This window comes from Mus pahari, chromosome 23, assembly GCF_900095145.1.
Source record: "Mus pahari chromosome 23, PAHARI_EIJ_v1.1, whole genome shotgun sequence".
Lineage (NCBI taxonomy): Eukaryota > Metazoa > Chordata > Mammalia > Rodentia > Muridae > Mus > Mus pahari.
The window spans coordinates 18852421-18875292 of NC_034612.1; the positions used below are offsets into that span (position 1 = coordinate 18852421).

Genomic DNA, 22872 nt, shown 5'->3' on the forward strand with positions numbered 1-22872 from the left:
CAGCCCCTCACTGGGGGATTCTAGGCAGGTGCTCTACCATTGAGCCATGCTCCCAGCCCCTCATTGGGAGATTCTAGGCAGGGGCTCTACCACTGAGCCACACCCCCAGCCCCTCACTGGGGGATTCTAGGCAGGGGCTCTACCACTGAGCCACACCCCAGCCCCTCACTGGGGGATTCTAGGCAGGTGCTCTACCATTGAGCCAGGCTCCCAGCCCTTCATTGGGAGATTCTAGGCAGGTGCTTTACCTGCCTAGAATCAAGCCTTCTGCCCCTTACTAGGGGTTTCTGGGTGAGCTCTCTACCATTAAATCCCTTACTAGTAGATTCTAGGCACACACTCTACCACTAAGCCACACTCCTAGCCTCTCACTGGTGGATTCTATGCACACATTCTACCGCTAAGCCAAGCCTTCAACTTGGACTGAGCCTCTCTTTTCAATGTACAAAATGGGCTAAGCTGGTTGCTTGTCAGCCTGGAAAAGTGAAGTCTTCCCTGGGTGCAGTGTTCAGGCACCATGACCTCCGCGTCCCCTCTACTGTCTCCAGAAGTCACTCCTAAGGAACTCCAGAGCTGTAATTATCCTGCACCTCCGCAGACAAAAGTGATGGTTTCACTGTTGCTATGGAAATGCTCCCAGAAACTCTCAGGATGCTGGGAAAACAGAACTCCCTGAGATATGAACAGAATCCCATAAGACAGTTACTATAACCACTTCACACTGGAGCTGGGCTGGGTCATTCCGTCTGGCTGAAGACAGGGCAAGACAGTGGAGGCACCCTGGGGTTTCTCAGAACCTTAGGGATACCCAAATCCTAACTTTTCAGGTCCCTTACAACCAAAGCATGGTGTTGACACACACCTCCTCCTCCTCCTCCCTCCATGTCTAGATGACACAGTGTACCTGACGCTGTGTAAATTGTCACACTGTGTCGAGGGACCAACAAGAAGGAATATAGCTGTATTCTTTGGTACAGGTGCATACTTTTAAGACATCTGCATTCATATCGACTGAATCCTGTTCTGACTTCCTAAGCAGGAACAGGACAGGTATATTCACATGGACTCTTCATATCTGTCGGTCTTTATATGTTGGGCTGGCCCTGCCTTATTGCGGCTGCCAATTTGGAGAATTTTTGGAGGGAGGGGGAGGGTTTTTAAGACAGAGTTTCTCTCTAGGTATCCTTGGCTGTCCTGGAACTCACTCCGTAGACCAGGCTGGCCTCGAACTCAGAGATCCACTCGCCTCTGCCTTCAAAGTGCTGGGATTAAAAGTGTGTACCACCTCTGCCCAACCAGGCCTGGGGATTTCTAACGATCCGCACTGCAGCCTTTACTTCCCCTGCACTTCAGTGCGATCATACTGACCAGCGTCATGAAGCACAATACTCTTGGGGTGCACACGGTACGGCAGTTCCCCCATTCCCCACCACAGAGATCCTGGATGTATTCATTAGAATCCTTGGGGTCCCTAGGGAGCTTTGGGAATCCCCTTATATTAGTCACCAGCTCCTAATAGAACACTTAAGGGTGGGAGGTGATTAGCCTGGATCATGGCTTCAAAGACACAGACTGCCATGAAGGAGAGGGCAAGGGAGCAGATGACTCTATCCATAGTGAGGGGAGCAGAGACTGGGACCAGAAGTGGGCGGGGTGACACTATAACCTTCAGAGTCCCCACCTCCACCCCCCACCCCCCCCAATGTGGCATACCTCCACCAACCAGTGGAACTTAACAGTCCTATAGTTTCCTAAAACAGCAATCACCTGTTTAAGCAGATGATTCTGTGAGGGACGGTTCACATTCAAACCGCGGTATCCCCAAACACCGCCTAGTGAGGTGACCAGGGGCTCTGCCACTAGTCTCACAAACGGCCATGGTGCCCTTGGTAAAATGATGACAGGAAGTGAGACACAGGCTGGACCAGCCACATGCCAGCATTTTATCAATGCTGGTGCTTCTGTGGTTGCTACTCCCCAGCAGACTCAGAGAGGCCAAGTTTGTTGCTGACCACCACACGGCTAGAACATGGCAGAGCCTGGATACTCTCCGAGAATGTCAAGGCGCAGAGCCCATGCATCCCCAACCACCACCATGGCCATCTCCAGACTCCAAGAGGGGCATGTGGGCATCCTCCCATGCTGTGGACCCTGTGCGCAGCCGCTTTGCAGCTGTTTAATTGAGCTATTATCCCAGCTAATCTTTGCGCTTCTGTTTATTTTGGAAGTGGGTGCTGCTAAATGCAGCCCCGGGCACTCTTTATTTAGTGCGGGCAAGGAAGTGATTATGGAGAGGAGGAGACCAAGCTCCTCACGAGGATGCAGGAGACGTGTATTAGCCAAACGCAGACACTGCTCCAGATGCGGGGTTGTAGGTTTTGGGTCCTCAGAGGTTGCCAGGCAAGCAGATGCACAGGCTTCCCGATAGAAGGCGCAAAACTGATGCAGGCCCTAGTACCAGGTGGAGGTAAGTCGCTTTTGCCTCCCCCAGGCAGTGCGTTGGCAGAAAGAAATAAGGGGACTGGGGTGGGGAGTGGTGTGGGTGTGTTATGGCTCCGGCAGTAAAGGACTTGAGTTCAAACCCTGGAATCTACATAAAAAGCCAACTACAGTGGTGTTTGCTTATAATCTCAGCACTAGGGACGTACAGACAGAAAGATGCTTAAGGCTTGCTGGCTGGCCTAATCAGAGAGCTCAGGGTCTGTTAGAAACCCTGTCTCATACAAAAAGGGTTCTCTGGAGGAACGGAATGTATAAAATGAATCTGTGTATATATAGAAAGGGGATTCACTAGAATGGCTTACAGGCTGTGGTCCAGCTAGTCCAGCAATGGCTGTCTACCAACAGAAGGTCTAAGAATCCAGTAGTCGTTAAAGCCAGTAAGGCTGATGTCCCCTGGTCTTCAGTATACACCAGCATACCAAAGAAGAAGGCTCTAATGCGAGTGAAGGAATGGACTTCTTGCCAGTGAAAGCCAGAGCAAGCAGGCAGAGAGCTAGCTAGCTAGCTTCCTTCTTCCATGTCCAGGCTGCCAGTAGAAGGTGTGGCCCAGACTAAAGGCATCTTTCCACCTCAAAAAAAAAAAAAATCCAGACTAAAAGTGGGTCTTCCCACCTCAGATGATTTAATTAAGAAAAAAATCATTCACAGATGTGCCCAGCCACTGAGTTTTAGTTAGTTTCCACGGGTAGTGGAGTTGACAACCAAGAATAGTTATCACAGACCCTGAAAAGATTGTCCTCTGGCCTCTACATGTGCATGTGTGCATGCATGTGCACACACAAACATACACACACACACACACACACACACACACACACACACACATATCCAGGATAGGGGATGAGGTAGAAAAATACATCTTCAAAGGACAATAAATGGAGACTTTTTAAACAGCTGGGGGAAGAACCTGGCTTGTAGGTGTCCTTGTCTCAGTGTTCCCCTATCCAGCCAGCCCATGTCCCCTTGGTACTGTCCCACATCTGCCTCCGTGCTCACAGGACCTCCAGGAAGAATAGATTCCATGCACACTCCCACTGAGAACATCCACACACCCATCAGCTCTGTGCCAGCGTCCCTCACTTTGAATCCCTCTGCAAACGTGACAGCAGCGGTCCTTCTATGCCGTGCCCTTCTCTGTCCCCTCAGACAGAATTCCTCAGCAGCACTGATGAGTCTGAGGATGACAAGTGCCAGGCTCCCAGCCCTTGAACATCTATCTGGGGGAGGGGGGGACTCCTCACTGCTCCCATGGGCCCATAGCAATGGGATGGCTAGTCTTCTGCTTCTGCTCTTCCTAGGGGAATAGACCTGCTTCCCCATCCTCATTGGCACTTATACACTCCGCTTCTAGAAAAATCTTCTCCCTCTATTTATTGCCAGCATTTACTTCTGACTCCTTAGAAGTCCAACACAAAACATAGCCTCGGCTTGTCCCAGAGACAAATGCTGATGTCTCTATCAGAGATGTTGGAAGACCTCAGCAGATACCAGCATCAAGCCACCAGCTCCTCTAGATAAGGAGCTGGGAGCCATTCTCAGAGCTAAGGTGCTGGGAGCCATTCCTGGTCTCCTTCTGTCTTCATTCAGTACCATCCATCCAGTCTTCCTCTACACAAGCTGGTGTCTACATCTGCCCCGGCCCCTCCCTCCCGGGTCATGATCAGTTATCTCCTTGTCTCAGGCCTGGCCCCTTCTTCCAACATCCCTGAGAGACAGCTCCCAGGCAAACCATCCCCTTCCCCCCACTGTAAAAGGCACAGCAGCTACCTCCCTGCTTTGGGAAACTTTAAACTGTACCACAGCTGGTAGGCAACTTGGGGCCTAGCCTTGCTTCTGGCCTGAGCTCCTCTCTTGCCCCCCCTCAACACCAAGCTTAGCCTCTGTAACATCTACTTCTGTATCAGCACTCCCCCTGTCTTAGTTAGGGTTTTACTGTTGTGAACAGACACCATGACCGAGGCAACTCATAAGGACAACATTTAACTGAGACCGGCTTACAGGTGCAGAGGTTCAGTCCATTATCATCAAGACGGGAGCAGGGCAGCATCCAGGCAGGCATGGTGCAGGAGGAGCTGAGAGTTCTACGTCTTCTACTGAAGGCTGCTAGGAGAAGACTGCCTTCCAGGCAGCTAGGACAAGAGTCTTAAATCCCACATCCACAGTGACACACTTCCTCCAACAAAACCACACCTACTCTAACAAGGCCACACCCTGAAATAGTGCCACTCCCTGAGCCCAGCATATTCAAACCACCGAAATCCCAATGCCAGATCTAAGTCTATACCATGTCTACAGCCCCACAGAGTTCTCTGCTGTGTCTACGTGGCTGGCCACCTAGTTGTCTTTATTTGATATCATTTCTCCTCCGCTGACCTGTGACACCACACAATGGGATTGGCAAGTCTGACTTCTGTGACTGGACAGGATGAATGATTATGTAGTCAGGGCTGCTCCTCTGGCCTACAGCCCTGTTCTCTCCTCTCCACATGATCAGCTTCTGCCAGCACTCTTCGACACTACATCTGTTATGAGGGCACTGGGGAAGTTGAAGGATCCTGTGTCCTCAATCACTCTAGGCGGCCCCACTTGTGTGTGCACACGCGCTAAGAAATTTAACCAGTGGTCACAGGCGGAGAATCCACGACAGGCTTGACTATGGGGGAATTAGTGATGATTGAAGCCTCAAGACCAAACTGCTGTGACCAGGCCCACCCACACTAGCTCGACTGGAGGACTCCTACTGCTGGAGGAGGCAACCTCACAGGTCACACTCTCGGGGAAAATGGCTTCCCAGATCAATGAGCGTCAAATGACATGGAAGGTGACAAGAAGCTTCAGCCAAATATAGGAGGGTGGGGGCACGAAGGTAGTTCCGTGGGTGAACTTCTTGCCACACACGCATGGAGAATGGAGTTTAGATCCCCAGTGCCCACAGAAAGAGCTGGCTGTGGTCGTGCACATCTGTAACGGCAGCACTGGAGAAGCAGAGACAAGCCCCCCACCCCCCTCCAAGCTCACTAGATGTCAAATCTAATGAAGTCCGTGAGCGTTAGCTTCAACAAGAGACCTTACCTCAAAAAAGGTAAGGCAAAGCTTTGGCAAGATGGTCCTGCAGGTAGAGGCACTTGGGTCTGAATTCAATCTTTGGTTCCCATAAGGTGGCAGGAGGAAAACTGACTCTCAAATGTTGTCCTCTGATCTCAAGCATAGGCTGCGGGACACATGTCCCTGCACAGGCGCCCTCGTGTGCATGCACATGCAGAGAGGGGGGGGAGAGGGGAGGGGGAGGGGAAGGAGGAGGGAGAGAGGGAGAGGGAGAGAGAGAGGGAGAAGGAAGAGAAGAGAAGAGAAGAGAAGAGAAGAGAAGAGAAGAGAAGAGAAGAGAAGAGAAGAGAAGAGAAGAGAAGAGAAGAGAAAACAAGACAAGACTATTGCTTTTGAAGTTGAAGTTCACGGATCCATATAAGCAGAATGCCCAAGGACAATTGAGAGAGAACGTAGTGGGGCTGAGAACCTCGTGCCACTGACAGCCAGCCCTAGGTCAGAGGGAGAATTGAGACGCGGACAGAGAAGGAGTCTGCTCTCCATGCTGGCCAAGGCGGTCGTGACCCATGCTGCAGGACACAACTTCACCCAGGTTGTGCATGTCTCTAAAACACACAGCGAATCACAGGCTGTGCGTGAACCATGGAAGAGGTGTCCTTTCTCGGGACCCATCAAACAGCAGCTGGTAGATTCTGGGATCACTGCCTTGGGAGAGAGGGGCATAACTAGACTAAGAAGAACAGGGAGTTCTCTGGTGCTCAGCCTGACGACCTGCACACGGGTAGAGAGGAACAGACACCACCTCTGGATGGCCCAGTCTTCACTGTCAACTGGATTCAGACTCTCCTAAGAGCCACTCTTTGGGCATGGCTTGAAGGGTGTTTTTAGAGATAATTAATTGACAAGGGAAGACCTTATCCTGAACATGGACAGTGCCATCCCATGGGTTAAGGTCCTGAATTGAAAAAAACTGAGCAGGGCGCGTGTGTCTTTAACACCAGTCCTCGGGGGTCAGAGGCAGGTGGATCTCTGTGAGTTCAGGAGCAGCCCAGTCTACAAAGTGAGTTCCAGGACAGCCATGGCTACGTGGAGAAACCTTATCTCAACAAACAAGTAAACCAAAAGGAAACTGAGAAATTAGGGCTCAGTTAGTAGCGTGCTTGCCCAGCATGTAGGAAGCACTGGGTTCCGTCCTCTGCATCGTATGGTATATTCCATGGGTATATGGACCTGGGTATGATGGCATGCAGCTGAAATCCCAACACTCAGGAGATAGAGGGTTGGAAATACAAGGCCATCCTCAAGTTTAGGTCAATCTGGCTATATAAGACCTTGTCTCCAAGAGAGAGAGAGAGAGAGAGAGAGAGAGACAGACAGACAGACAGACAGACAGAAAGAAAGAAAGAAAGAAGTTAAGTTGAGCACCAGCATTCTGCACTCTCTGCTTCCCTCTATACTGAGATTCGAGGAGGTGAGGAATTTTAGCTGCAAGCTCCTGCCTCCATAAAATTACCTACCACCACAACATTCCACCATAACGCCTGTAGCCCCTCAGACCATGAGCCAAAATAAACCATTCCTCCCTTAAGCTGCTTCCTCTGGATATTTTTTTTATCATAGCAACATGAACAATAGCTAATACAGGAAGCCCATGTCCAGAGCAGAATTTGAACCAATTCTAGTCCCCTGGCCTGATCTTCTATTCTTTTCTCATGAGTCCTCCACTGTGTAAGTCTCCCACGGATCCTACCCATAGTGTGAAACGTCCCTATGGTGCCACAAAGTCATTCCTGCCCACCAAGCCTGCTCCTCTGCCACACAGACTGGAACATGAAGAGTGGCCAAATTGGTAGCCATGGAATCTTGCCAAGGGGTGGTGCTCACTGTCTCGCACATTGCATCTGTGGTGGTTTAGAATGAGATGTTCTACACAGGACATTTGAATACCTGGTCCCCGGTTGGTAGCACTGTTTCGGGAAGGCTTGGGGTGTGGCCTGGTTGGAAGAATTATGTCGCTTGGATAATTTAAAGACTCCCACTACTTTGAGTTTGGTTTCTCTGCTTGGTGTATGCATTCTCAGCCCCTGTTCCTGGAGCTATCACGGTCTCTTGAACCCTTTGGAACTGTAAGTCCACGTTAATCCTTCTTTTTGTAAGTTGTCTTGGTCAGGGTGTTGCATCATAGCAATTGAAAAGTATCAAAAACATTTGTGTCTACATGGTCACAGTATTGGCTATCCCTGAACATACATGGTACGGGCCCCCTTGAAGGGCAACTAAAAGCCCTGGTTCTCCCAAGGCAGTTATCTACCCAGTGCCATGTCTGGCTCCCAGAGGATCTGGTTCTACACAGCAAGGAAGCCTTACCATCCAAAAGCAACACCAATGACAACACAATAGAGAGGGAATTCACCGGTCTCCAGCCTGCCTGTGGCGGGATTTAGTTTGAAAGCAATGCTATTTATAGCTGGATGTCAAGATTAACAGTGATGCGTAAGTTGCCTACAAAGGTCGACAGCAACCTCCTGAAGAAGCATGGCTGCCATAGGGTGCAGACCCAAGAGCTGGCCCAACTCTCCCCTCCTCTCCTCGTTGGGAACCAGAGGTGTGGCCCTGAGCTGGGGAGTGTCCTGTTGGAGCCAAGGAACGAAGGGAGCACAGCTTCCCTTGGCAGCTTCTTCAATGTGATGGCTTGCAAAGTCACACTGGGGATTCTGTTATACCGTAGCGATAATTGGGGCATGCCTTTTTGTGTGCACATGCACATGCGTACGCAGGCCCTGAGTCTGCCTCTTCAGCCACGGGAGGGAACACAGCCGGTGGTTTGTGTTCAGTGTGCATGGTTTCCCATCCCACCTATACATCAGATTTACTCTCCACAACGAGTCACGAGAGTTCTAAAGCTTGGGATCTCTTTTCACCGAAAGTAGGTTATCTCAAACTGGGGGAGAGGAAGCAGGTACAGACCCTTAAGAGTGTCCTCTTGGGGGGCTGGTGAGGTGGCTCAGTGGTTAAGAGCACAGGCTGCTCATCCAGAGGTCCTGAGTTCAATTCCCAGCAACCACATGGTGGCTCACAACCATCTATAGGGAGATTTGATGCCCTCTTCAGGCAGACGAATAGATATGCAGCAGAGCACTCATACGTTAAATAAATTTAAAAATTTAAAAAAAAAAAAAAAAAAGGTGTTCTTATGGATGCTGGGGTTGTTCATCAGATAAAGGCACTTGCCACCAAGACTGATGACTGGGGTTCAGTTTCTGAAAGTCACGTGGTAGAAGGAGAAACTCAACTCCCACCGAATTGTCCTCTACATATTCCACACACGAGTCCATACACATACAAACACACATTATGCACATAAAGTAAATAAATACCGTGTGAAACTCGTCATGTGATCTCTGGGCTTTGCTAGCCACTCTTTTGTCCAGCTTTCTCTAGTTCCATCTGAAAACCAGGGTTTGTGCAACTGTCACCCACACGTACGGCTAAAGCTCCTCTTGGCACAATTTACATCCCCACAGCAGTGGTTCCCAACCCTCAGGACCAGATACAGAGACCAGGAATTGGGGTAGGGGTAGAGATGCAAAGTCTGCCAGCTGGCCAGCTGTACACTCTGGTGTTAAGGACACGCCTCTCTGAGCCTTGGCTTTCTTGTCTGCTTTACCAATCCATCAGGGGCCATCAGGGAAGCAGCATCTACTGTCTTCAACTAAATTAAATGATCAAGGTGAAGACAAGCGGCATAGCAGTGTTGGGAAACAGAAAAGCCAGCATTCGTATGTGGCTATTGGAATAATTAGCCATAGATTGATGTCAAACAGTAAAACCTAACAGAGGCACCCTTCACTTATTGAACATGGGGTCCGCACCATCACACTTGGGAGGCAGTGTGAGCTGTAAGGTCAGACAACCATGACCACCAGACACCTGACTGACGAGTCTCGTTGACAGACACAAACGCCCACCCCTGCCTGCCATCTCCTTCCCTGCAGCAGACTGACTGGGTCAGTTCCTCCTTATGCTCCACCCACTAGTGCAGGAAGACATTTCCCAGCGGTTGGTGGGGATGTCCCAGTGTGAGCTTAGAGTCCTCTGCACTGAGGATTGTATGGTCACCATGAACTATTTCCAACACAAAGCGACTGCCAAGTCCAGATGTCCGTCCCCAGTGTTCCTGTCACAGGGAGGCCCCTAAACTCTGTTAAAAACCCATGTCCAGCCAGGCAGTGGTGGCACACACCTTTAATCCCAGCACTTGGGGGAGGCAGAGGCAGGCGGATTTCTGAGTTCGAGGCCAGTCTGGTCTACAGAGTGAGTTCCAGGATAGCCAAGGCTACACAGAGGAAACCCTGTCTTGAAAAACAAAAAAAACAAAACAAAACAAAAACAAAAAGCAAAACAATCCACGTCACATCCCTGTAACATCCTGACTCCTACTGCCATCTCTGCCACCTCTGCCACCTCTGCCACCTCTAGCTCCTGCGTCCTCCACTGGAGTTCAGATCCAGAACATGAACTCCGCTCACTCTGATGGCCACTGCTGCCACTTCTTGTCTGGGAACAGTTAGCCCTTGGGAACAGATGTGATGAATGATGTTGAAGGTGCCTGGACCCCACTGCGCCTGTGTGTGTCTGGTGATGGGATGCCCTCTCTATTCCTTTGCCACCTGGCCAGCCTGGAAAACTTACTTTGGCCTCCAGAACATGGTGGTAGAGCCTTGTGCCAGATTGAAGCTGCTCCCTGTGGGGGGCACGCCTGTTCCTGTCCTGCTTAGTCCCCCATGCCACTGGCCAGACCTCACAGGATAGAGAGTCGGGAGCTAGCTTGAGGACTTGGTTGGCCATCAGAGTACAGCGGTCTAACCCAGCTGCATTGGGCTGCCTCCAGACCCGAGTGGCAGCCTTGGCTGGACACTGAGACCTACAGCCAAAGCTAGTCATGCTAAGAAGCAGTTTCACACCCCCTGGACTGGAGAGCAAAAATGAATGGCTACAGCTTTAAGCCACTGAGCCTGGGGACAGTTCATCACATGGTATCACTGGAATAGTAAGAAACAGACTGGGCACCCGAAGATCCTGAGGACAAAATCTAAACTCCTAAGACTCTGTGCTTCTATGTGGGAGTCTTATTCTATTGATATTTATGATACCCCCTCACCTCAGTTCACTTGGAAACATCCTGCCTCTGCTTGGGAAGTCCCCAAGCACATTTCTAAGATGCATCCCATGGACCCTATCTGCCGGTCAATGGGATGCATCTTTGAGCACCGTCACCAAGGGAGACTATATGTCCCATGTACTCGGTCAGCCTGCTATTGAAGTGTGTGTGTGTGTGTGTGTGTGTGTGTGTGTGTGGTGGAGAGGTGGGTAATAATCCCTATCCAATGGCATCTGTGAGTAATCACACAATACCCTCACAGGCCAGGGTACCACTGAGAAAACTTGCTTTGTGGGTCCCACTCAGAAGCACTGTGATGGTTCTATCCCTTTGACGATGACACCTGGGGCCCAGCATTCCCAGAAAGAGAGTAGATGTCTCCTTAAACCAGCTACTATCCCCAAAGGAAAATGGGCAGCATCTCATGGTATTTTAAATAGCATGAGCTTGGTGGGGTGGGGACCTCACGGGTTCCCTTTCCACTTTCCACCATTAAGACGTCTCTTAATTCAGCTTGGCCTGATGCGTTCGCTCTCCCACCTCTTCCTGCTCACAGTTCAGAAGAGAGCTTCAAGGGCCACATGCTGCCTTCGGCAATCTGTCCTTCCCCAAACATGACACCCTGCCCTGGTGAGATTTTATTATCAACTTAACATGATCAAGAGTGATTTTCAAAGGAGTCTCAACTGAGGGATAGCCCAGATCTGGCCCTATGTAAAGAGAACTGTCTTAATTGATTGATAAAGGAGGACCAAGTATAGTATGGGCAATGTCACCCTGTAATTCTGGTTTGAAGAAGAAAGGAAGCTGAGGAAAATCTAAAGAGCAAGCCAGTAAGTATCGTTCCTCCATGGTTCCTGTCCTGAGCTCTTGCCCAGACTTCTCAGAAGTCTTCTCAGCCCAGAGACTGTAATCTGGAAGCATAAAATGAAAAGAACCCTTTCCCCTCAAGTTGCTTTTTGTCCTGGTATTCATCACCGCAACAGAAACCAAACAAGAACGCCTCCTCCTCCAAAGAGACAATGTTGCCAAAGAGCCACCTGTGGTGCTCAGCAGCTCCCACGTTCCAAGGGAGGGAAATCCATTCCTGGCTTCCTGATTTGTCATCCTAGGTAAACAACGGCTCTTTTCTCCAAAAAGGTGGGAACTGTGTGGATGGTTCACATCTCTGTTTATATCCGGTCTCCATGGATACTGAGCGCCAAGCGAGACTCTTGAGAGATGCTGTGGCCTTCTCCACTGTTCTCCACCATCTTCATATTTATTTATTTGTTACTGTTGCTGTTATTATTATTTACATGTGTGCTCAGGTCTGGGCTGTATGAAAGAGGGCACACGCTTGCATGGATGGGAAAGACAACCTTTGAGAATCATCCCCTTTGGATGAATCCCGAAAGGAGAATCATCTCCTTTCGTCATGTGGGTTACAAGGATCAAACTCAGGCTTTCAGGCTTGGCAGCAAACCCTTCCTTAGCAGCTGAACCACATCTCTCGCTCATTTGTTTGAGACAGGGTCTCTTCTTAAGCTAGAGCTCACTGATACTTTTAGACTACTGTTAGGAAAGCTCCAGGGACACCCCCACCTTCTCTTTCTCCTCCTTCCTCTGCAGTTCAAGGGTTTCAGGTGTGCTATGCCACACTGGGCTTTTATGTGATTTGGGGGGCTCCCTAAGCTTACACAGCAAGCATGCCACTGACTGAGCTAGATTCCCCAGCTTCAAATTACTATATTTTTGCCATTTATTTGTTTGTTTATTTTATTTTACATGTGTGCGTTTTGTTTGCCTGTATGTATGGGCATTCTGTGCTTGGTTGGTACCAGAGAGTTCAGAAGAAGGTGCCAGATGTCTCTTGAATGAGAGGTAAGGACAGTTATGACAGTTATCCCACATGGATGCTGGGAACCAAACCTGGGACCTCTGTAAAAACAGCAATTGGTCTTAAGTGCTAAGCCATCTCTCCAGCACCAGCTAGTTATTCTTTTTAAAACATAGGAATCAGGAGGGATCCAGACCAAGATGGAGTCTATCTAAGGGGCCTGACCCACAATACATTTTTGTGTTATTCTCACTGGAGTCTTAAAAAAAAATACACTGTGTGATCCATTCCATCTGTTTACACCGCCCACCCACCCCACCCCTCATATGGTCAGGTCAGCTTCATGAAAATTCTCCTTTAAAGCTCTATTTTTTTTTTTTTTATTTTTCAAGACAGGGTTTCTCTGTATAGCCCTGGCTGTCCTGGAACTCACTTTGTAGACCAGGCTGGCCTCGAACTCAGAAANCCNCCTGCCTCTGCCTCCCGAATGCTGGGATTAAAGGCGTGCGCCACCACGCCCAACTTGAAGCTCTATTTGTAAAAGCCAGACACTAGAAACAACTTAGATGTCCCTCAACCAAAGAATGGAATTTTTAAAAATGTGGTACATTTAGAAAATGGAATACTACTCTGCTATTAAAAACAAGGACCTCGTGAAACTTCCAGGCAAATGGATGGAACTAGAAAATATCATCTTGAATGAGGTAACCCAGACCCAGAAAGACACATATGGTATGTACTCATTTATAAGTGGATATTAACCATAAAGTACAGGATACACACCACAGAACCAAAGATGCTATTAACAAGCAGGGCCCAAGGGAAGATGTTGGACTCTCACTCAGAAGGGAAATAAAATAGACATCGGGATGAAGGGAGAGAACTGTGTGGGAGAGGGGGTGCGGAGGGGAACAGGAGGGATCAAGTTGGGGGGGGGCATCTTTGGGACTAGCTAGAAACCTAGGACAAGGGAAATTCCCAGAAAATCCATGAGGCTAATGTTAGCTAAGACTCTCAGCATCAGGGGTAAGGGACTGAAATGGCCAACTCTTGTAATCAAGCAAGATGTCCGGTGGAGGGATAAGAACACCAACCCACCCACAAGACCTTTGACGCTCAACTCTCCCTGCCTACAAGATGTGAAAGGATAATGATGGAGCAGAAATTGAGAGAATGGCCAAGCAATGACTGGCCCAACTTGAAACCCATCTCATGAGAGAGAACCCGCCCCTGACACGGGTTAATGATAGTCTGTTGTAGTTGCAGACAGGCGCTTAGCGTAACTGTTCTCTGAGAGGTTTTACCCAGGACCTGAGGGAAACAGATGCAGAGACCCACAGCCAACCAGAGAATCTGGTGGAAGAGGGGGAGAAAGGACTGAAGGAGACAGAGAGGTCAAGGACACCACAGAAAATGTACAGAATCAACTAACCTGGGCACATGAGGGCTCATGGAGACTGAACAACCAACCAAGGAGCATGCATGGGACGGACCCAGGGCCCCGACACATCGGTAAACAGATGCGCAGCTTGGTCTTCATGTGGGATTCCGAAGAACTGGAGCAGGGGCTGTCTCTGACTCAGCTACCTGCCTTTGGATTCTTTCCCCCTAGTTGGGCTGCCTTGTCTCTCCTCTAGAGGAGAAGATGTGCCTAGTCCTAGTACTGCAACTTAATATGCCAAGGTGGGTTGATATCCATGGGAGGCGGATCAGGAAGTTGAAAGGGAGGGACTTGGGGGGGAACGAGGGAGGAGAAGCTGTGACCAGGATGTAAAGTAAATGAAATTAATAAAAAACAAACAAACAAACATCTGCTTTGAAGGAAGAACCATATATATAAACAGTAAAGAACATGATCTGGGACCCAGGTGTCCACTGTTATTTTAACTAATATGTCAGCTCCTTAGCTAGCACAGATGGTATCTAGGAACAGCCCGATCTCAGGGCTGCCAGCATTTAGCGTGGGCTAATTCTTTGCCACTGGGTCCTGACCCCGCATGGCAGGAGGTTCGGCATATCACTAGTGATATGTAGTGATTCCAATACCAATCAAGGTACCTCTGGCATCACCAAGTGACTCCTGGGGTCCTCTGAGAATGACCCATCTAGACTGTCCCTCCTGACCACTTTCATGAGAGGGTTCCAAATATGCAGGATTCAAGGCTCACCCTCCATTTAATCCATTTAATCGGCCAGACACTTTCTTTGTTACAAAGAGAGAGAGGTAAGGCAGGTGGTAGGCAGCCTGTGTCCTGGAGAAGACCCAGTGGGTGGCGTCAATGGCTTAATCGTTGATATCTCTCTCTCTCTCTCTCTCTCTCTCTCCCTTCCCTCCATCCCTCTCTCCCTCTCCCTCTCCCTTCCTTCCCTTCCCCTTCCCCCTTCCCTTCTCCCCTCCCTCTCTCTCTCTTCAGAGCCTCCTGAACTAGAATCCCAGAGAGGAGCCAGTTGTCCAGAATAGCATGGTTGTATCTCCACCAGAGAGATGCATAGGCATACACTTCTTGCGAGTCTCCAAGTGCACTGGCTCTGGATCCACGATGATCCTTGATCTGACATGTGGCTATGAGGGCCACACCAGAAAAGAAGCAAATGACCAAAAGACCAGTAGGGCTGGTGATGACCCGCCCTGTGGTTCATGAGCAGTGCATGGAGCTCAGCGCGTTTAGCCACCTTAGAGATGGAACACTTAGTCAGGGTGGCTTCCAGAAACATGCCCCTCCCCCCACTGTTACATTTACACCACAGACAGAGTAAATGTGGCCCCGAGTGCCCTAAATTTCAAAGAGGTTTCTGAGACTTGGCTATTCCCCGCCGGAAGAGTAGCCATCACCTCCACCCCCACCCTGTTGCTGGCTGCAGTAGGGTCATCACTGTACCTGAAGGGCCTACCTTCAGGACCTGTTCCAAGTTCTCCAGTTTGGCTTGGAGCTGGTGTTTCTCCCGCACAGTGAATCGAACTCTCCTTTCAGGTCACCACGGAGAGCCAGGCATGTTCAGCCTTCACCTGGGAGCAGAAGAACCGGAAACACAAGAGGCCATTAGCGTCATCCCAGAATGGGAGTAGGCACCACTCTGGACCCCTCCAGCACCTTTACGATCTCTTCTGGGGCAGCAAAGAGCCTTGAGTTTCTCTGGACAGACTGCCTGGGTTTGTTCACACAAGGCAGGGCCACCTGGCACCCAGAGGTGACATCCCTCTTGTCCCCTCCTATCTTCATCCACCCATACTGATTGGTTCCAACTTGGAGTACAACCCAGTCCTGGTAGATGGGTAATACTCTATCCCCGAGATATAGAAATTCTCTCTATGTAATAAGTATAGGCTGGGGAAGTCCTGTGAGCCTTGTGTGAGAACCTGGCAAAAAGACTCTTTCCCTAGTGGACCTGGGGAATTGAGAGCAAGGCCTACACCTACTCTGCAATTTGCCACCACAAGAGAAGAACAGATCTTGGATGAGCTCAATGACAAAGACGCCGGGCCAAGACATACAGAGGAAAAGGCTTGAGCACCTAGATCTAGCCATACCTGAGGCTGTTTACCTTTCTATCTAAGTTACTTGGGCCAATAAGAATCGTTTCCTGTCCCTTATACCACGAGAATCCTAACAGATAAGAAAGTGTTTCCCAGACTGTCTGGAAGTATTCATTCTTCCATTTAAAACCTTTGCCCAGAAATGGCAAACATACCCCCTTTTCTCCGTCTCTCTCGTGGTTTCTCTAAAGCAGGTCAGGGCGTCCACTGATGAGAGAAGTCCCCTCACTGAGCTTATTAATTCTTAGGAGGAAACAACACATCACAACCCAAAGGCAGACTTCTAGCTTCCCTCCCTCCTCCCAGCATGTTAGAACAGGCTGCCACAAAGCCTTGTTTTCTACCTCCAAAGCCCTCGTTGTCTCAGAGACTTCATGAGCGATGAACGTTTTCCTTTAGCTAGACAGTCTCCCTGACTCGAAGGGAAAGGGGGACAGACACGTGGCAGCCCTGGTGGTTGCTGGGGCTGCTGCCAGGGGTCATGGGGGCGACTGGTATGCAGGAACTCATGCAAGTCACTTCGCTGTTACCCAAGGCTTCTGGCAACAAACCTGGAAGATGTCGTGGTCTATTTCAGTCAAATGGTCCTCACACTTGAACCTCAACCCTAGGGCACAGGTTTGCTGGACGCTGTCATGGTGCATATTCCCACTTGTCAAGAGAGGAAGGGGGTTGGGGGTGGGAGCTCTTGAGAAGTCAGAAGCTGGTCTCATTTGGAGCCCCATAAGGCTTTCTGAAATGTGTTTCAAAGCCCTGCTTTCTCCCTTCTCGAAACTTCCTGCGGTTTCCATGGAAATCAGAATAAAACCCAAACTCTTCAGATCTTCTAGCCTCTGCAAGATCTATCTCTCATCTGCTGGCCGGGCTGGCTGGGCCTGGCGTGACACATGCCGAGGACACCCTGGCCTCTGTTCTTAGGGACTCCATTACCTGCCATGGTTTGCCTACCCGTGATGCACCACTCCCATCCCTACCCAGCTCTCTTAGTGAGCAGAGTTCCTCTGGCAGGCCTCCCTGACCACAGATGGTGATAGAATCCCCATCCTTCCACCTGTCTCTACCCACTCCCAATTTGCCACATTGATTTTTTTTCTTTTACAGGTCTTTTACAATGTGGGTGAGGATACTACATGGAGCCGGCTCCCGTTGCAAGGTCATTATAACTGTCCCCAAAGAGCACCCATGTTGCATCAGCTTGTACCAGGACAGCATCCTATGTCAGCTTTTATAGGGAGTTACCCCAGCTCTTACACTTGTAGAAATACAGCCCACTCCCCAGTTGGAGTCCTCAGGTGGAGTCCTACTGAACCAAGCCTCTCGTTGCTGTGTCTGAAGGCCATACTGCAATTTCCAACACACCCCCAGCTCCCACCCCACATCTCTTGACTCTCTGTCCAGTAACCACCCATATTTCATAAGGACTCTGACTCAGTTTCCTCCATTCATTACCAAGGACACGGACTCTGCTTCACTCTACGGCTGGGACTCAGAGACCCGTGTCACGTAATCCCCAGTGATAACTGAGCCCAGTGACAATGGCTGTGGTGAGCGAGCACAAAACGATGTAAAGAAGGTTCTGATTGGTCTTCTTCCAGCCATGCTGAGGATACAGTGCTCAGAGAGGGGGAAGAACAGCCTGCTACCTTGTGCCAGAAGCCACCACCCGGGCAGGGCACAACTCAGCAGGGCAGGACCTCATCTAGGTCCCTCTCTAGTTAGTTGCCCCAGTCCGGACACTCCTCTTGTAAGTATTCATGAACACACTGCCGTAATCAGAGGCACAATTCCTCTGGGGAAAAAAGGGACCTAGAGTTGACAGGCCAGAAAAGGGGTGCTGTCAAGTGGCCACTGGTTTCATGGGAGAGACACAGACCTCTTACCTTGACATGCAAGCCTTCTGAACCCTGCAGCCACTTCAGGGCCCAATGAGTAGAAGTGGCCTGGCTAGCAGAAGCCCAGGGCACACCAGAATGCTTGGCTCATACGTCCCAGCAGAGTCCAGTGCATAGTGGGGGTGGGGGGGGGGAGGAGTGAGAATGGAGGGATGGATAGATGTGTGTCTATACAAAGGTGTGAGACTCACAGCCCACATTCCCATAACTATAAAGCACCCCTTAAAATTCTCCATGTTACTATCAGAGATGCAATGGGCCTAGAATGTGCTCCTGGGGACTGAGCCAAGCTGCCTCCTGCAAAGGAGAAGTATGCAAAGCAAGAAGGCAGGCACCCAAAGACACCTCTGCAGGACAGACAACTTGGGCTCCAGATAGCCAGAGACAAGGCCACGTAGTTCTCCTTTGTTCAGATCCCTGCATGGACATGTATCTCTGAAACTGGGAGATAAAAACGGGGGTGGGTCTTGTGCTTTTCTTTGCTTAGCCTACCAAATCCTAAATGTCTGTCATCCTCATAAACTTCCATATAATATTCTCAATTAAACTAACGCCATCGTTTTTCGTGCTGCTATTCTAGAGTGCGATGCGGACTCTGCCAACAGGACCCCTTGATTTATAGGATGCAGCTCAAGAGTTCTTGGGCTACTGACTAACTAATAACAATACTCGGCTTGGGAGGGGAGGGCTTGGCACCTCCAGGCCTGCATGCTTGCCCCATTAGGCAGAGAAACAAAGCTCAGTTGGCAATGCCGGCCTCTGGGTACCTGTTCGAACATTTCCGGTTCACAGCTGGTTGTAGAGGGAGCCACGAGGTGCCTGGCAGAGAGAAGCTCACAACACTTAGCTACAGCTACCCAAAGCAAACGAAGCCTCAAACTTCAACCTGCCATGGAACAGCTGTCCTGCCTGGGGGCAGCTCATAGCTCTGTCTAGCTCAGCCAAGGAAGGAATTAGAATTAGCTTGTGAGATCAGGAAACAGGTGACTTTGCAAGCCTCAGAGCATGGAGGGCTTTGGGGGTACTGCATCCCAGATTTCCAGGTTTGATGCTCCTCCTCTGCAAGACTGTCCACCAGGGGGACGTTAATCCAGTGTTTAATGGTCTGGACCACATCTGGACCTTGGTTTGGTATCTATCAGCTCTGCTTAAGCTCAGGAAGGTTTTGGAGCCTCATATCCATAATCAATGCTGCTCTCTTCCTAGGGGCTACTAAAAACCAGATTGTAACTCCAAGCCAGAATGAAGGAAAGAATAGAGAGTAACCCCCTGAACACACTGCCTCAATCAGAGGCCTGACTCCTCTGGGTAAAGAAGGGACCTGGAGTTGATGGGCCTCCTGAAGTCTTCCTGTAAGCCAGGTTTATATTGACAAGCCCCTGGCCGCTATGAATCCGATGTAACATTTAATGCTATCCTGGGACTCCCCTCTTCCCAGCTACCCGAGGACACAAGATGCTCAGCCCACGGGAAAGCTGGTGAGCTGCTGTCTCCCGTGGAAGGCTCTCAGCCTGCAAGCTAGCTCACCCAGAACTGGGAAGAGAACAGAGCCCGGCCAGGCTGGCAAGGGGGCGGGACAGATCTGGGAACATCTCTGCCAGCCTGCTGTTCCTGTCTGGGACTGGGGGCGGGGGGAAGAACCTGTGAGTCACCAGGCTCCTCTGACATCCCTGCAGAGCATAAGAGAGGTACTCTCATTGGGCACTTAGAAGCCTAGTTGATGATTTCATTTTTATAAGTGTAATTACGTGTACGTGTGTCTGTCTGGGTGTGAGAATATACACATGAGTGCAAGTACCCTCGGATACCAGAGGCATCAGACGTCTCGGTGATAGGTGATTGTGAGCTGCCTGGTACGGGTGCTAGGAACTGAACACAGGTAGTCTACAAGAGCGTTAAATACTCTTAACTTTGGAGCCATCTTTCCAGCTCCCTAACCATCTATTTAAAAGGGGATGTTGAAAAGAGACCCGGAAGTCTCTGACCTTAAGGAAAGCATGACGCTGAGCTGAGTTCTGCTCATACCAGAGGCCCGGCAAAGAGGCTGCCTAGGGCTGGGTCCACACCTGCTTCTGAGGGAGGGCTGGTTTGCCCAGAAACCCACAGGACCTGTCCCCCACAGTGGGCAGTGACTCAAGAAATAGGAATAAAGCTATCCTGTGGCTCAGCTGGCCACCAGCCCTCCCATTCTGTAGCCGATGCTTAAAACAAATGTCACCGTCAATTAAAACTGGGGCTAAAAAGGTCACGGAGCCTCCTCCTGTGCCTGTCCCTCGCGTGAGTGTGCCTGGGTGTCTCTGGAGTCTTTCCCCAGAGCTGCTCTGAAGAATAGAGACGGGCGGGAGCAGGGTAAAGGGCAGTAGCAGAAAAGCACATTCATTTTCCAAAACGTGATTAAAATTTCCACGACATCATCTCAACTATTTTCAAGTCTGATGAGACTGAGCAAGCTAACTTCTCCCCGATCCACCGCCCACCCCCGTGGATGTCACTCATGTCCAGAACTCTGTCCCCTTAAACAATGACTCCCAACCTCTTCTCCTTTGACCTCCGGCACCCACCACTCCATTTTCTGTCTCAGAGTTGACTACTCCAGTGACCTCATTTAAATACAACCAAAGCCAGGCCTATGATCACAGCTATTCAACTTAGTAAGGAGATTGATGGCTCAAAGGCTGCCTGGAGAGAGAACGAGGATGATGAGGCCACCTTGGGCAACCTGAGAACCTGTCTCAAGAGGAACAGTACAAGCCGGGCGTGGTGGCACACACCTTTAATCCCAGCACTCGGGAGGCAGAGGCAGACGGATTTCTGAGTTCGAAGCCAGCCTGGTCTACAGAGTGAGTTCCACGACAGCCAAGGCTACACAGAGAAACCCTGTCTCGGAAAAAAAAAAAAAAAAAACAGAACAAAAAAACAGAGGAACAGTACAAAGAGGGCTGGGGTGTGGCTCAATGGTAGATGCTTGCCCAGTGTTCACAAGGCCCTTGGTCCCACCCCCAGTCTGCCTATAAGCAAACAAGTAAACAGCTTGATTATTCAGTATCCATCCTATGGTGGCTGGCTTGCCCTGATGTCCCCAAGATCTGCTGTAGCTCGAGTTGGAATGGCCTCTCGTTGTGGATGAACAGAAAACAGAACCCCAGTCAGGCCGGTACGGGAGTGGGAAAGATCTGGGCACACCCCTGCCAGTGTGCAGTTACCATCTGTACTCTGTGAGTCACCAGGTTCCTCTGTCACACACACACACACCCCCCCCCCGCAGAGCAGAGGGGGAGGTATGCTCACTCAGTACCTCAAAGCCCGTTTAAAAGGATACCCAGAGACTGCAGCGGGAGCAGATGTTTCTGGTCGTTAGGAAAAACCAACCTGGGTTGCCTGTGAGTTCTGTGTAGGTCTATTCATCATCAATGGCGGGGGGGGGGAACTCTGTGGGTTCCTTCCAGCTTTGGGGGCCACTGTAAACGTATCCCCTGGGCACACAAACGCAGGTCTGAGGCCCTGATTTTGATTTGTGTGGCTACGCACCCTGTGATCATGTTAACTGTCCTCCTGACAGAATCGGCAATCGCCTGAGAGACGGGCCTCTGCGCAGACCTGGGGAGGATAATCTGATTTTGTTAACCGAGGTAGGAAGACCCATCTCGATTACAGCTGGAGCTATTCCTCTTCCCTAGGCGGTTCCTGGACTGTGTGAAGTGGAGAGAGCAGAGTTCACCCCTAGTGTGACCTCAGCTCTTATTCTCTGCTGCTTTACTGTGGATACAATGTGACCAGCTGCCTCAGGACGGTGGACTATGAAATAGATCCTTTCTCTGTAACTGGTTTGTTTTGTTTTGTTTGGTTGGTTGGTTGGTTTGGTTTGGTTTTTGTTTGTTTCAAGACAGGGTTTCTCTGTATAACCCTGGCTGTCCTGGAACTCACTTTGTAGACCAGCCTGGCCTCAAACTCAGAAATCCGCCTGCCTCTGCCTCCCAAGTGCTGGGATTAAAGGCGTGCGCCACCACGCCCGGCTCTGTAGTTGTTTTTGACAGAGTATTTTACCACAGCAGTCATTAAAAGAACATAGACCCCCAAGTGAGATTGCTGGATCAGACATAGTCATAGCTAAATTCTGGAGGGACCCCCAGCCTACTTTTCTCACTGGCTGCCCAGTTGCCACCAGCAATGTCCAGGGATCCCTACTCTTAGTGTCACTACAATTTATTGAGGGGGGAAAACCCCCATTTTAAATATATATACATACATACATACATTGTGTGTGTGTGTGTGTGTGTGTGTGTGTGTGTTTTGGTTTTTCGAGGCAGGGTTTCTCTGTGTAGCCCTGGCTGTCTTGGAACTTGCCCTGTAGACCAGGCTGGGCCTGAACGCAGAAATCTGCCTGCCTCTGTCTCCCAAGTCCTAGGATTAAAGGTGTGTGCCACCACTGCCTGGCAAAATATTATTTTTGTGAGTTTATGTGTACATGTGAGTGCAATGCCCGCCAAGACCAGAAGGGGGCGACAGATGCCCCTGGAGCTGGAGTTACAGACTGTGAGCCACAGACATCAGTGCTGGGAACCCAATCAGCTCCTTTCTCAGTTCACACTCTTAAATCACTGAACCGTCTCTCTGGTCTCAAACTTTTTTGTGTGGTTCCGAGGACCTTTCACATACAAGACAAATGCTCTATCATAGACCTATAGCCTTAATCCCAAAACCACATTTTAAAAAAGATACTAAATGGAAAGGCTGGAACTCAGGTGTCAAACAGAGCTTCACTATTCTGTCTAATACAGTCAGGCAAAGTTTTGAAGTCAGCAGCTCAAAACCACCAGTTGGGATAAGGGGTGTGGCTCCTGGGGATGTGGCTCCATGGTAGCGCTCTTATCTAGCAGGACCTCGGCTTCGTTTCCCAAACTGAGAAGAAAAACAAAGA

General features: G+C 49.9%; 1 protein-coding gene across 4 annotated transcripts in view; it reads right to left on the bottom strand.

Moving 5' to 3' along the window:
- The window catches only part of Rimbp2 (RIMS binding protein 2), a 195558-nt gene that overhangs the window by 63718 nt on the left and 108968 nt on the right, over window positions 1-22872 (bottom strand). For all 4 annotated transcript variants that reach the window (XM_021186606.1, XM_021186605.2, XM_029533723.1 and 1 more), the window contains one exon: window positions 15420-15534. The gene's annotated coding sequence lies outside the window, so the exon portion shown is untranslated. The remainder of the gene's footprint in view (window positions 1-15419; window positions 15535-22872) is intronic.